This window comes from Podarcis melisellensis, assembly GCF_964234715.1.
Source record: "Podarcis melisellensis genome assembly, chromosome: 14".
Classification (NCBI taxonomy): Eukaryota; Metazoa; Chordata; class Lepidosauria; order Squamata; family Lacertidae; genus Podarcis; species Podarcis melisellensis.
In genome coordinates this window covers 32024194-32037664 of record NC_138546.1, presented here as the reverse complement: position 1 = coordinate 32037664, position 13471 = coordinate 32024194, and the positions used below count along the sequence as shown (strand labels likewise).

At 43.7% G+C, this 13471-nt stretch overlaps 1 protein-coding gene across 2 annotated transcripts in view; it reads left to right on the top strand.

The window, feature by feature from the left end:
- The window catches only part of ADAMTS17 (ADAM metallopeptidase with thrombospondin type 1 motif 17), a 182982-nt gene that overhangs the window by 49484 nt on the left and 120027 nt on the right, over positions 1–13471 (top strand). The gene's annotated exons all lie outside the window — the stretch shown is intronic.

Here is a 13471-nt window from a genome sequence, read left to right as displayed (position 1 = left end):
GGTTTTAACCTTTAAAGCCCTATACGGCCTAGGACCCTCGTACCTACGGGACCGCCTCTCCTGGTATGCCCCACAGAGAAACTTACGGTCTTCAAATAAAAACATCTTGAAGGTCCCAGGCCACAGAGAAGTTAGGCTGGCCTCAACTAGAGCCAGGGCTTTTTCGGCTGTGGCTCCGATCTGGTGGAACGCTCTGTCACTAGAGACTAGGGCCCTGCGGGACTTGACATCTTTCCGCAGGGCCTGCAAGACAGAGCTGTTCCACCAGGCCTTTGGCCAGGGCACAGCCTGACTCCCTCCCTCGGCAATCTTCATGGAGCTCTGGCACAATGGTTGCCAGTGGCTTGATTTGAATCAATTTTATAATGAATAATTTTAGAGTGTTGTTTGTACTGTGCTTTTGTGCTGTTTTATTTTTGTTAGCCGCCCTGAGCCCGGCTGGCTGGGGAGGGCGGGATATAAATAAAATTTTTTATTATTATTATTATTATTCCATGGGGGTAAGGCAAACTTGCCCAGGCTGGAGGGCAGAGGAAAGTCAGTGTTGTGAAAAGACTGGGCTTTGGTTCAGTCACTGTTCTTTGCCTTGCTTTGCTACTGTTTTGAGGCTTTTCTGTGAAAGGTTTTGTACACAGAAGCCGTGAAGGAAGAGTTTATTTGAGATGATTCCTCAGGCTTTGGTTTAAATCTCATTGACCACTTATTAGAACCTGGTGCAGGTGCACTGCTCCCAGTCTCTTTTGTTCAGAGATGGAGAACAGGTATTCTCTCCCCACTCCCCACCGCTGGAATGTGAATTCCCCTCCCACTATAATGTTTATTCCCCCCTCAATAATGTGAATTTGTAACTTGTTTGTATGTACATTGGGCCAAAATGTGCCACATACTTTCAACTAAAAAGACTAGAAAAGCATTTGTTAAATAACGAAATAAGCCAAACCGTGTCTCACTCTATATTTGGTGCCTTGCTTTGTTTTTGGGTGTTGTCATTTTTATTCTTATTATGACTAGGGATCTCAAAAGATGGAAGTGGGCTGGGCCTCTCTGAACCTACGAGAGGGCCTGCCTGGTGGCCCCCTGCTAATCATAACCCTCCCCCCTATGCCATGCTTTGAAGCGATAAAAACATAATAAAATCCTTGATGGTTCAGGTGAAAGGTTCAGCATCCTGTTCTTACAGTGGCCAACTGAGAGACCCACAAGGAGGGCAAAGGAGGACAGCTCTCTTCCATTCATGATACCCAACAACTGGTATTCACAGGCAATCCAGAACCAAATGGACCGATTGACTTGACTTTGGAAAAGGCAGTTTCCTATGTCCTGAATCGGCCTTCACCATGGGAGTTGTGTTAGTCATTAAGAATATATGAGAAGCCCCAGTGGATCAGGCCAAAGGCCCATCTGGTCCAGCATCCTATTCCCAGAGCAGCCAGCCAGATGCCTATAGGGAGCCCTCAAGTAGAACCTGAGAACAACAGAACATTCAAGACATTGAGGGGGCAGGGAGCAGTGATGACTGCCAAGAGGCAGCTGGTGCGAGTACTTCCACTGCCATCACTAAATGTTTTGCCCAGCCCCTCCCCCAAATCAATGAAGTAGTGCCTGGCTCATCCTTCACCTCTTCCAGTTTTCCACCAAAAGTACTCATTTGAGAATTTTCGGCTCAGCCCTAGTTTTATTGTGTGCTATATATGGTTCATATCTTACCTCAATGGCAAGTGTGTCATTCCAGCTGCAGTTAAAGATGCCCTCCCTTTGCAGTTAGCCATTCAAAACTGCCAAAGTTTTCTACATGATTGTATACTGGTATAGTAAATCTAATTGCTGTCCTTAACTGGGAGAGGTAATTTTGGTTTTGCTCCACCCTGTTCACTTTGCTAGAATCTTTGAAATAAACATTTTTAGCCGTTTTGTGCCTCAGTATCAGTGTGCAGAATATTGTCTACCAAAAGCAACCTAATTCCAATTTCATTGTAATTTAAAGCACATCCTTTACATATCTCAGAAAGCAGGCAATCGTATATGCAGTTGGACTGGCTGAAGACACAAGCCGAACTGATGTCCAGCTAAGAAACTTCAGCCAAACAAATGTCAACAAAGGCTTTTTGGAATCCTTCCCAGCTACTGGGTGTGTGAGGCATGAGGTCTGTTTGGAGGCAGATGTGGACGGAATAGCTTAAGCGTGTTAGAACTGGAGGCGGGATGTTCCATGGAGAGAATTGCAACTCCTGGAGTTTATCACTTTTGGGTGTTGCCAAAGCTTTAAAATAAGGTCCAGTGAGAACTGGAGTGTATTGCAAGGGGGGGGGGAAAGGTTTTGTAAACACTTATTGGAGACCCAAAGAGCACATCATGGCCAATATGCAAATATTTCTTTCTTATAGTTAGCTTTTTAAAACTCTAATTCCGTGTACATTTACTGGCAAATGAAGCCCACTGAATACAGTGGGATTTACTTCTGAGTAAACACACTTGACACTGGCTTGCACAGCTGTGGTCCTCACACTTATTCGAAATCACTGGGACTGTCTGAACATAGCCAAGTTTAAGATGGGCCAATGATCAGATTCCAGACCAGGCATACAAACAAGTGGGATGAGGCAAAGAAAGGAGAGGCAAGTTTGTTCTAAATATGAGTAGGTCCAACTGAGGTGCTAGGCTTTATGGTACAGATAGATCCTGACTGGCTTGTGGGGTCAGCTTTCAGAATCCAGGCTGGTGCTGAAGTCTAGAGGGCTCCCTTGACTCACAGAACTTCTTATGACCAGCACTGGAAGTAAGGCATTGGAGACTGGCTGCTGGAAGCCCTGGTTTCAGACCCCACATTCCCATCAGCATTTTGCAGACTTCTAAGTGTAAACATGCATACGATTGGACTGTATAGCTTGAACCCTATGCACACTTATCTGGGAGTAAAAAGTAAAGGTAAAGGGACCCCTGGCCGACTCTGGGGTTGCGGTGCTCATCTCGCTTTATTGGCCGAGGGAGCTGGCGTACAGCTTCCAGGTCATGTGGCCAGCATGACTAAGCTGCTTCTGGCGAACCAGAGCAGCGCACGGAAACGCCATTTACCTTCCTGCTGGAGCAGTACCTATTTATCTACTTGCACTTTGACATGCTTTTGAACTGCTAGGTTGGCAGGAGCAGGGACCAAGCAACGGGAGCTCACCCCATCGCGGGGATTCAAACCGCCAGCCTTCTGATCGGCAAGTCCTAGGCTCTGTGGTTTAACCCACAGCGCCACCAGCATCCCTAACCATTAAACACAATGAAACACATTTCCAAACATGCATAGCGATCAGGCATTACCTTAGCTGTAATTATAGGTTTTGCTAGTATTCTGCAGTTTATTTTAAAAATGCATACGCTGCCTCATTTTCAAAGAGCTTAAGCTAATAAGTGAAATTCAGTACTCCGGAGTGTGAGCGTTAAAAACTCAGCAACTTGGTGAGTTGCTGAGAAAATGCAAATCCCAACTAATCTCAACATTGAGATAAATCCATGCTCAGATTCTTGCTGATGATTGGCCTTTTGCCACTTCCTTAGGATATCTCCAGGAGTCTTTCCAGATGTATCAATTTGCCACGTACAGTGGTCATGGACTTGTACTTAACGTCTTGTGACAGTGTTCTTGGAGTTTACATTTTGCATGCAAACAGTAAAGCTGTGCAAGCCATTCCCACACTTGCGAAGATAACACAGTTTCCCCTTCCATGCCATTTCAGATATCAGGGACAGTCTTTTAGCATTTGTTTAGTTTGGATTTAGGTTCTCGTGCTGGTACTTCGAGTTCTGTGGTTTACGGGTTGAAAGCATTGGTTCTGTGTAGCTATTTTGCTGGTGTCTTAGAGCTCTGAACAGTCTCTTCGGTCTGAAATATCTGCTTTGGGATGCCCTGTGCCCCTAGCAAGAGCCTAGAACTTTATTAAATAACTATATACTTTTATTAATAGTGCAGGTATTTGACCCCTTTTGTATGTCATGTGAGTAGTAATTAAATATAATGTTCCAATTACTTATGAGGAAGCAGGGTTAGAATTGTTGCATTTTTTCCTGAGTGTTGCAAGAGAGCATGAAGGTGTTGAAGGCTCTGCTGGGATTGTTCATCAGTTGTGTTTTTAGTTGGACAGCAAGATTTAGTTGGATAATTGGTAGGGGCCAATTTTATTCAGAAAGAACACATTCCGATTAGCAGAGTTGGCATACATATTTTTAGGATATTTAGGTCTCTCTGCGTTGCTATAATAGGGAATGCAAAACTTTCCAAGGTTTAGCCGGTATAAAACGATTGTGACAGCTGGTATGATCAGATTGGGAGCAATACACATTCAGCATAATTGTGTGTGCGCACACACACACATTTATGCCTGGAAGCTGTTTATGTTGCTTTTAATCCAGAGGATTTGTTGGGAAATGTTAGGCATCCCATCACATGGCATTTCATATTCGGTTCCTCAGTAACAGGGACCGTTAAGCAAAGTCAGTGCAAAATAGTTGCTGTTTAAGCTGTGGCAGTGGCAAATATTTTACACTTTTGATATTCAGTTTGAAAGTAGCCCATTCTATGCAACTGAATAGATTCCTGGGAGGTGCGGAAATCATTTTACTCAGCATTATATTGTTTCTGTAGGGTATATGGGGTGTTAGGGATCGGGTAGTACCTCTGGTGAGGGACATGCCATGCTTCTTCTGGGGTAGTTTGTCCACCTTTGGTCTCCAGCCTGTACTCTGCTCTCACCTGTGGTTCCTAGAAGCTGTCAGCATGAGACAGCGGCCACACCCTGGGAACAGCTATGACTGGCCAGCTAAACCAGGCGAGGGTAGTGAATGAGTCTCAAACCCTTGGTGAGTTAGGGACTTCCCCTGCATGTGAAGCCAAGCTCAAGCAGATTGAGTGGATAAGACCAATAGTGGGCCCAATGGTCAAGATGGCATTTTCTGCTCATGCTATAGAGCGAAGTGAGGGGCAGATGGGGCTCATCAACCTGGGAAGGTAGCCCATCTAGGAGAAGGAAAACTCTGATCCTAAACCTCCTTTTCTTTGTGGGACATCTTTGAGAGAAGAAAAGGCTAATGAGTAAACCTTGCACAAATCTGGCGTGGAGTCCCAGTGACAGTTGGATGGTGCCTTGTACACCTTCTTCCAGCAACTTCTGCAGCCAAACTTGTGCCAAACGTATTGTTCTGCTTTCCTTTAGACCACATCAGCGAGGCTGAGAGGGGGGTCTTGTTGTCTGGGCAGCCCAGGACCTCCATACACACTGCCCAGGCTTGCACCTTGGGGAGTGCAAAGAACAGGTCTGTTTGATTTGCATACTGTTTTAATCAGGTAAGGTAAAGGTAAAGGTACCCCTGACCGTTAGGTCCAGTCATGGATGACTCTGGGGTTGCGGCGCTCATCTCGCTCCACAGACAGTTTCTGGGTCATGTGGCCAGCATTAATAAGCCGCTTCTGGTGAACCAGAGCAGCGCACGGAAACGCTATTTACCTTCCCACCAGAGCAGTACCTATTTATATACTTGCCCTTTGACATGCTTTTGAACTGCTAGGTTGGCAGGAGCAGGGATCAAGCAACGGAAGCTCATTCCGTTGCAGGGATTCGAACTGCCGACCTTCTGATTGGCAAGCCCTAGGTTCTGTGGTTTAGACCACAGCGCCACCCGCGTCCCTTTAATCAGGTAGATTCACATTAAAATTCTAACCGAACTGAATTTCTCCCCATCTCTTATCTAATGTGAGATTATGGTGCTTGTGAACAGAATCATATGGGGTGCCACAGCCAATAGAATTAAAAGTTAGTGGTGGCCAGTTAGCGAGGGCAAGGAAGAGGAAATGAAATGATGCTATTAAGTCATGTTTGTGTGTTATCCTCATCCTCATCCTGCAAGTACAGCCAACTTCCCCTTCAGATCTTGGTCAAACATGCAGATACCAGCAGGTGGCATTGACAGGGTGCAGTAGCAGTTAGAGGGTGGGTGATGCCACTTACCTGATCTTCCAGTGAGATCAGGGCAGTGCCAGCACACTGCTAGACCCAATTGCACGAAACTTGTTGGTTCCTTGCTCCTCATCTTTCTAGTACGCCACAGTGGTAGTGGTGACAGGAGATCACATAAGCAGTGTCCCCACCGCCACCCAACCACTTCTGGCAGGGTGGAAACATTGCTTTTATCTTCCTTGAACATTTTAAATGGAAAGACAGAATAAAAAACTATTTTAATAAACAAACAAACAAACAAACAAACACAGGTGTGTTTACAACCAGTGCCGAAAAATTGGAGGTCATTGCCAGCACGAAAAGAAAGCAGTTTCAGCCTTAGATCAGATGGCAGGAATTTTCACCATTTCGTTTTTTGAAGTGAAATTCACAGAGTGGAAAAAACCCCAGAGGCGGAGCACTGATTTGGATGGTGATATCAGTAGGACTGAGGGGGGAGTTGCTTTGGTTTGCATTTTACTGTGAACCTACCCAATTTCCACTTCCCACAACAGTGCATAAACTGAAATGCAGCTATCCTTCAAACTGTGCACTTCTGGGAACTCTGCAATGCAGTTCTCTAAGTCAGTAATGCGTACAAAAATAAGACAGTGTGCATAACGATGTATATAATAGTTAAGATAATGTATGAGAGTGCATTATATTGGGGAGGGAATTGCTTGCAAAAATGTGTATATTGCAGAAATTGGATTTAAAAAATATACATTTGGATAAATTTGCATTAAAATGCTGACGTATGTTTGTGATGACTTGTAAACTGCAGAGAACTGCAGAGAACTTAAAGACTAGGAAAAACGAGAAACAGAGAGAAACCAAAAGTGGCATCCCTAGTATCAGCACCTGATCTACAACAGGATGTGTTAACCATCCCGTTGGTTGTGCTTGGATGCCCTTAAGCTCCCACAAAAAGGCTGTTACTAGTGGAGTGGCAGAAATTGTATCCTACCTTTTTGTTTCTTTTTATGCACAAGCAATGATGCAGCAGGTCTGGGGGTGGAGGGGAAATGATAAAAACCGAAACGAAACCTTAGGTGAAGCAAAAAACAAAGTGGGGGGAAACAGTTGGAATCTGTATGAATGAAAAAAAATATATTGTTACCTCACAGTATGCTGACATGATAGGAGATATCCATTGGCAATAATTGCATGCAACGCCTCAGTGAATGTGACTGAAGCTTCTCTTCCCTTGTGGGCTGGGTGGGGGAGGATGTCTGAATTCAGAGTAAACGCTTCAGGGCCAGAATGTGCTGTGGCTTGCTTCTAGGAAACACGACAGTTCTTGTGTTTTCTTAGTATTTAGCTATCATATTCTTACATTTGACTTCCCAGGTTTACTGGGTCATATCCAATATTCATTCTACTTAGTGTAGTTTATAGAAATGTCTATTTTGGGTCCATTAATTGCAGTGGGGCTACTCTGAGTAGAAACGTAGTTGGATGCAAAACCTTACTTCCTTCTAGTGCAAGCATTTTATTTTTGAGAGTTTAACTTTTATGCTGATTTGGTCTCTTTTAAAGAAATGTCTACCAAATTCTCCAAAAGAAACCGTTCTCAAACTCTCTTTCTTTTTGGGGACCACTTTAAATTTGCTAGAGTGGAACAACTGATGGAACTCTTAAACTTCCTCTGTTCTACAATGCAAAACTGGCACACAGCACATATTTTAACAACCACAATTTTCTAACATGAAGGAGATGCCTGTTTTTGTGAGCAACTTTCTGTAAAATTGGTGTAATGTTTGTCAGCTTTAGCCTGAGGTTCAGCTTTCATCCTGCTTCCGCATTTGGACTCAAGGGCAGCAATTGACGAAAATCCCCATCTTGTACAGGTACAAGAATAATGAAATTATTAGACTGCACCAGCACTGTATTCACTGTATTCTGAAGATCATGGGACAGTTCCCCCCCCCCTCTCTCTCTCTCTCACTCTCTTTTCCAGAGGCATAGCTGGGAGGGGCGGTTGGGGTCACTGGGTACCACACCACACTTATGGCTGGGCCTGCAGTGCGCCTGAGCCATGCATCTCTCCTGGGAGTGATGTGGTGTCTTGGGTGCCTGCAGGCTCTGCACTGCCAGAAACAGCAGCGTGGAGCTTGCGACTGCCTGCCACTTCCCCTCAGCCGCCCTACAGCTGAGGAAGAGGTGGCAGCTGGACCCTTTGGATGCTCCACGAAGTGCGCCCTGTCCCCGGGCACAGGGTGCACATGCTGCTCCTGGTGCCCGAGCGACTAGCTATGCCTCAACTGTCTCCACCCCCTCTCTCAGGTTCCAGGGAGCCCCACAGGCAAGTAGGTGATCGCCCCACCATGTACATCTCTAGCTTAACCCAAAATTATTGGGACAAAGAACAAGGACATTATACAGAACTCTGTTTGATTCAGCAAAGCAATTTTTATGATAATTGCATGTGAAAAGAAGCTATATTTTAATCTTTAAACATCTCCTATCCCTGCCATCAGCCTCTAGACCCATAAAGTCAATATAATCATAATATATTATTCAATACAGCATGTCAGATACTCCCTTCTGGGAAAAATGGATTCAGCGTATGGCTTTGCAAATAGAAGGCAAGCCGACACAATGCAACTCATTTGTCTCTAAAGCCTGTTAAGATCGTTGAGTTGCAGATCCCCAAGATAAGCAAGCTAACATTGTTCTCCTACTCATTCTTCTGTGGTCTCTGTGTTGAAGCCAAAATGTAATTTAGAGCTTTCATTTACATAGTCCTTTTTGTACTGTCATGTCTTTTTAAAAGCTGTCTAATGTATTTACCGACCCACGTTAGAAGCTTTTTGAAAGGGAGTGTTAGTGAGGTCAAGGCCTTGGCCGGCTATTTCTTTCCAAATCAGATAAGACTGTAGAGATATGTCAGCACTCAGTATAAAATAAGATAAAACTCCCTGTGCACGCCACCCAAAACAATTGACTATTGGAATTATCAGCATGCAGAAGTGTGAGGAGGTGAAGCCAGTGGGAAAGTTGGCCCTGTGAGTGAAGATGCAAGGTGTCTAAATTGGGAAACATCACTACGCCATATGCAGCAGCATCAGTTCAGAGTTCAGACCTTCAGAATCGTTCCATTGAGACGGTCCAACTTGGCCTTGACCCAAGTAGCACAGAAACAAGTTGTGTCTTGCCAGCTCAGTGTCTGGATGCTTGTAACCTTTCTAAAAATAAAGGACTACTTCTGAGAGGAGCATGGCTCCTTCATTTTACTTATACCCTTAGGACTCTGAAAATGCAAGGAAAGCTGATAAGACATTCCTCAACTCGACTAAAGTTTATTCCGTGCATTTCCACATGGTCTATATTTAAACTGGTTTAGTACTTTTTTTCATCTCTCTGGGAAATTCTTACTACTGGAATTCTGTGAGGGGGCCCTCCAGTCGTCAATTTTATTGTTCGTTTGTGATTTTTTGTCCTCATGATGCTGTTGAGGCGATCATGCTCAGTTCTGCTTTCCCTACAGCTAAAGGCAGGACTTGGAAAGACCCTTTCCTGAAATCCTGGATAGCTGCTGCCAGTCAGTGTAGCTAATTCTGAGCTGATTTGTACAGGTGCTCGCCTTGGACTCACAGAAGCTGTTCAGTCCAAGTTCCTAAGGCAATTTTTCTCCGTCCCATCCTGTGTTCCAAACGCTTCACTGCGCTTGGAGGCTAAGCTTCCTTCTGTTGAATTACAGATTTGGCGTAGGACACTTAATTATTGGTTTTTGGCTGAATTTAACCCCCACCAGTCTACTAACCCTAGTATTGAGAGACCATCGTAAGAGTGCCTGAGTGACTAAGTGTGACTAAGAGTGTCATCCGAAAGCTTTATTCCTCTGGCTTATCACCACAACAGTTATTAACATTGGGCTTCAGCAAAGCAAAGAATGTAATTAGACAGCACCTATATGACATTGAACTGCAGAATAATTTGTCCTCCATAAAGTAATTTAGTCCATGGTATGATTATTTTTCTAGGGACACGGGTGGCGCTGTGGGTTAAACCACAGAGCCTAGGACTTGCCGATCAGAAGTTCGGCGATTAGAATCCCCGTGATGGGGTGAGCTCCTGTTGCTCAGTCCCTGCTCCTGCCAACCTAGCAGCTCGAAAGCACATCAAAGTGCAAGTAGATAAATAGGTACCGCTCCAGAGGGAAGGTAAACAGCGTTTCAGTGCGCTGCTCTGGTTCGCCAGAAGCAGCTTAGTCATGCTGGCCACATGACCCGGAAGCTGTATACCGGCTCCCTAGGCCAATAAAGCGAGATGAGCGCCGCAACCCAAGGGTCGGCCACAACTGGACCTAATGGTCAGGGGTCCCTTTACCTTTACCTTATGATTATTTTTCACCCAGTCTTCTTGACACATTGGCACCATACTTGCAAAAGTTAACAGTTCTAAGATACAGGTGTGCTTTCACTTATGCAAGACTGAACATACTGCCTTCAGCCTTACTTGAGGGTTGATTTCAAAAAATTCTGCTGGAAAACTATTTATGTCCATATGGAGATGACAGTATTGAATCAGTAGCTCATGTACTGCTAGATTGTGCTCTTTATAAAGATTTGAGGAGTGAGGTTATTACCCCTCTACTACTATCTATACCAGGCCATTCAACCATCGCTACTGTGTCATTTCTTTTGGCAAATAAAGATAAACAGGCAACAGCAAAAACGGCTAATTTTTAAGCAGGGGTAATTAGAATAAGATCTATTTAACTTTCTAACATTGCTCAGCTTTTTTTTTCAAATTACCTATGGGTTCACATGTTTTATCTGTGGCTACATGTGGATCATGTATCAATTCTGTCATTTGCATTGATGTAAACCTCCACAACGTATTCTGTATAGCTAACTATTTAGCTCTGTTCCCCAGGGGAGCGAGTGGCGCTGTGATCTAAACCACTGAGTCTCTTGGGCTTGCTGATCAGAAGGTCAGCGATTTGAATCCGTGCAAGGGGGGGAGCTCCTGTTGCTCTCTCCCAGCTTCTGCCAACCTAGCAGTTTGAAAGCACACCAGTGCAAGTAGATAAATAGGAAGCGCTGTGGTGAGAAGGTAAATGCCGTTTCCGTGTGCTCTGGTTTCAGTCGCAGTGTTCCGTTGTGCCAGAAGGAGTTTAGTCATGCTGGCCACATGACCCAGAAAGCTGTCTGTGGACAAACACCAGCTCCGTCTGCCTGAAGTGAGATGAGCACTGCAACCCCATAGTCTCACCTTTGACTATGTCCCCCCCCCCATCCAGGGGTCCTTTACCTTTACCTTTACCTTTACCTTTACGTACCTCCAGTATATTTTATCTTATTGCTATGGCAAGTGGCTAATGCAAATAAAGTTTCTATCTGTCTATCATCTGTCTATATCTATCATCTATCTATCTATCATCTATCTATCTATCATCTATCTATCATCTATCAATCTATCATCTATCTATCTATCTATCTATCATCTATCTATCTATCTATCTATCTATCTATCTATCTATCATCTATCTATCTATCATCTATCTATATCTATCTATCTATCATCTATCTATCTATCATCTATCTATCATCTATCTATCATCTATCTATCATCTATCATCTATCTAATTCTGAGCTAAATGGACTAGTACAAGGGCTTTCAGTGAGGTTGCCCCTGTTCTGTAGAACAGCATTCCTGTCAAGATACGACAGGCCCCTACTGTCTACACTTTCCAGAAACAACTGAATATATTTTTTTCTTCTGAATACCTTTTCCACAGCTGGATGAAGAATTCTCTGCCATGGGTGTCCATTTCTTTTTTAAATTTATCTTCTGTTATATGTTTGTGCTGCCATATTGCTAGAAGGTTGATAGCAATATTAATGCTTCCTGTGCTCCTAACTTCTTCTGCTCCTTCTTCTTCATTAAATTTATATACGCCCCTTCGTCAGAAGACCACAGGGTAGTTTACAAAATGCATCCCGTGTCACTATGTGTTATATCTGTGCAACATACAAATCAAAACAATTCTATGAATGCAACTCTAATACTAAACATTATATAACAAAACACAGATTCTCATTAACAGCAGCAGCATAAAAAATAAGGAGAGGAGAAGATCAGCAGCAAATCAGCAGCAGCTCCCAGTCCCTTGTCACAGGACCACAGGCAAAGAGATATAGGAGAGGAGCCCTTTAGCCCAAGCAGCTCTCAAATGACTAAAATACCTACAGAGTGGGAGGTTCAGGAGACAGATAAACTCTGCTTCCAGCTGCCAGGTGTTCCCCTCCCCCTGCTGCTCTCTGCATCAGCCTTTGTGTTTGAATGCTGTGGGCTTCAAAGCATCAGTGATTCTTTATGGTGAATTCCATGATACTCTCTTGCTCAGAAGTCTTGCTTAAGACTTGTGTTTAGTCCCATCATCCTTCCCTGCTCCCTTCTTTTTGCACTGCCTCCTTGTCTCCATCCAAATTTCATTATTGATACAGATGGTTTGGGCAAACTAGAAAAGAAGGAAGACTCTGAGTTCATCTTAAAATACTGAATGAAAAGCTGACTTTCGAAACACTGCAAAGTTTGCAGAGCAATTGTCCTTGGTACATTTTTAGCTGGGGGCAGTTTTATTTATTTATTTATTTATTTATTTATTTATTTATTTACACACACACACACACACACACACACACCCGCCACAAGGAGCCCAGGGTGACAAACAGATCTATAATTTAAAAACAAAAACAAAGCAAAAACATTCTAAAGCAGTTTAAAACATTATTAAAGCAGCTACAATTTTAAACTTCTAAAAGCAGTTATATTTTAAAAACATCCTCTAAGCAATTTTCAGCCTGAAAAGTGAGATGAGCACCACACCCCATAGTCGCCTTTGACTGGACTTAACCATCCAGGGGTCCTTTACCTTTTCCTTTACCTCACCATGGATAAATAATCTGAACTTTGGCCTTACTTTTCACTCTAGGCATTAGCATCCTAATTGCAGTTCCTGAGCCTTGGTTAAGGATCTTCCTGATCAACCCTCAAAATATTAAACAATAACTGAAATGTTGAGCAGGGAAATGCATTTTCGTTTCTACTTGATTACTAAGCAAGCAGAAACAGCCTACATCTCCTATACTCCCTAGGGTTGTCAGAGGGTGGGATTGTTTTGGAATGTGGACATCAGCACATCAAAGCTGAGTAAACATTAAGATGATGCTCTACTTCCTCTGCTTTGGCTAATCCCATAATTGAAGGGGCCACTGTGTCATGCCAGATCTGTGGCGTTTATTAACTTGCTCTTGGGTCTGGAGAGGGAATAGGAGGGATTGTTTTAATGGGATAATGAGTGTCCTGCTGTACAAAGAGCAGATGTCAAAATGAATGAGGGTTTTTCCTGCTTATCTTGCTTTCACTCTGCCCTGGTCCTCTGTTATGACTTGGGGGCGGGGGGGAGTTTGATGAGGATAAGCACATATATACATATGCTGACTTTCTTTAAAATTTGGAGGAAAGGATTCAGGCAGGGCATT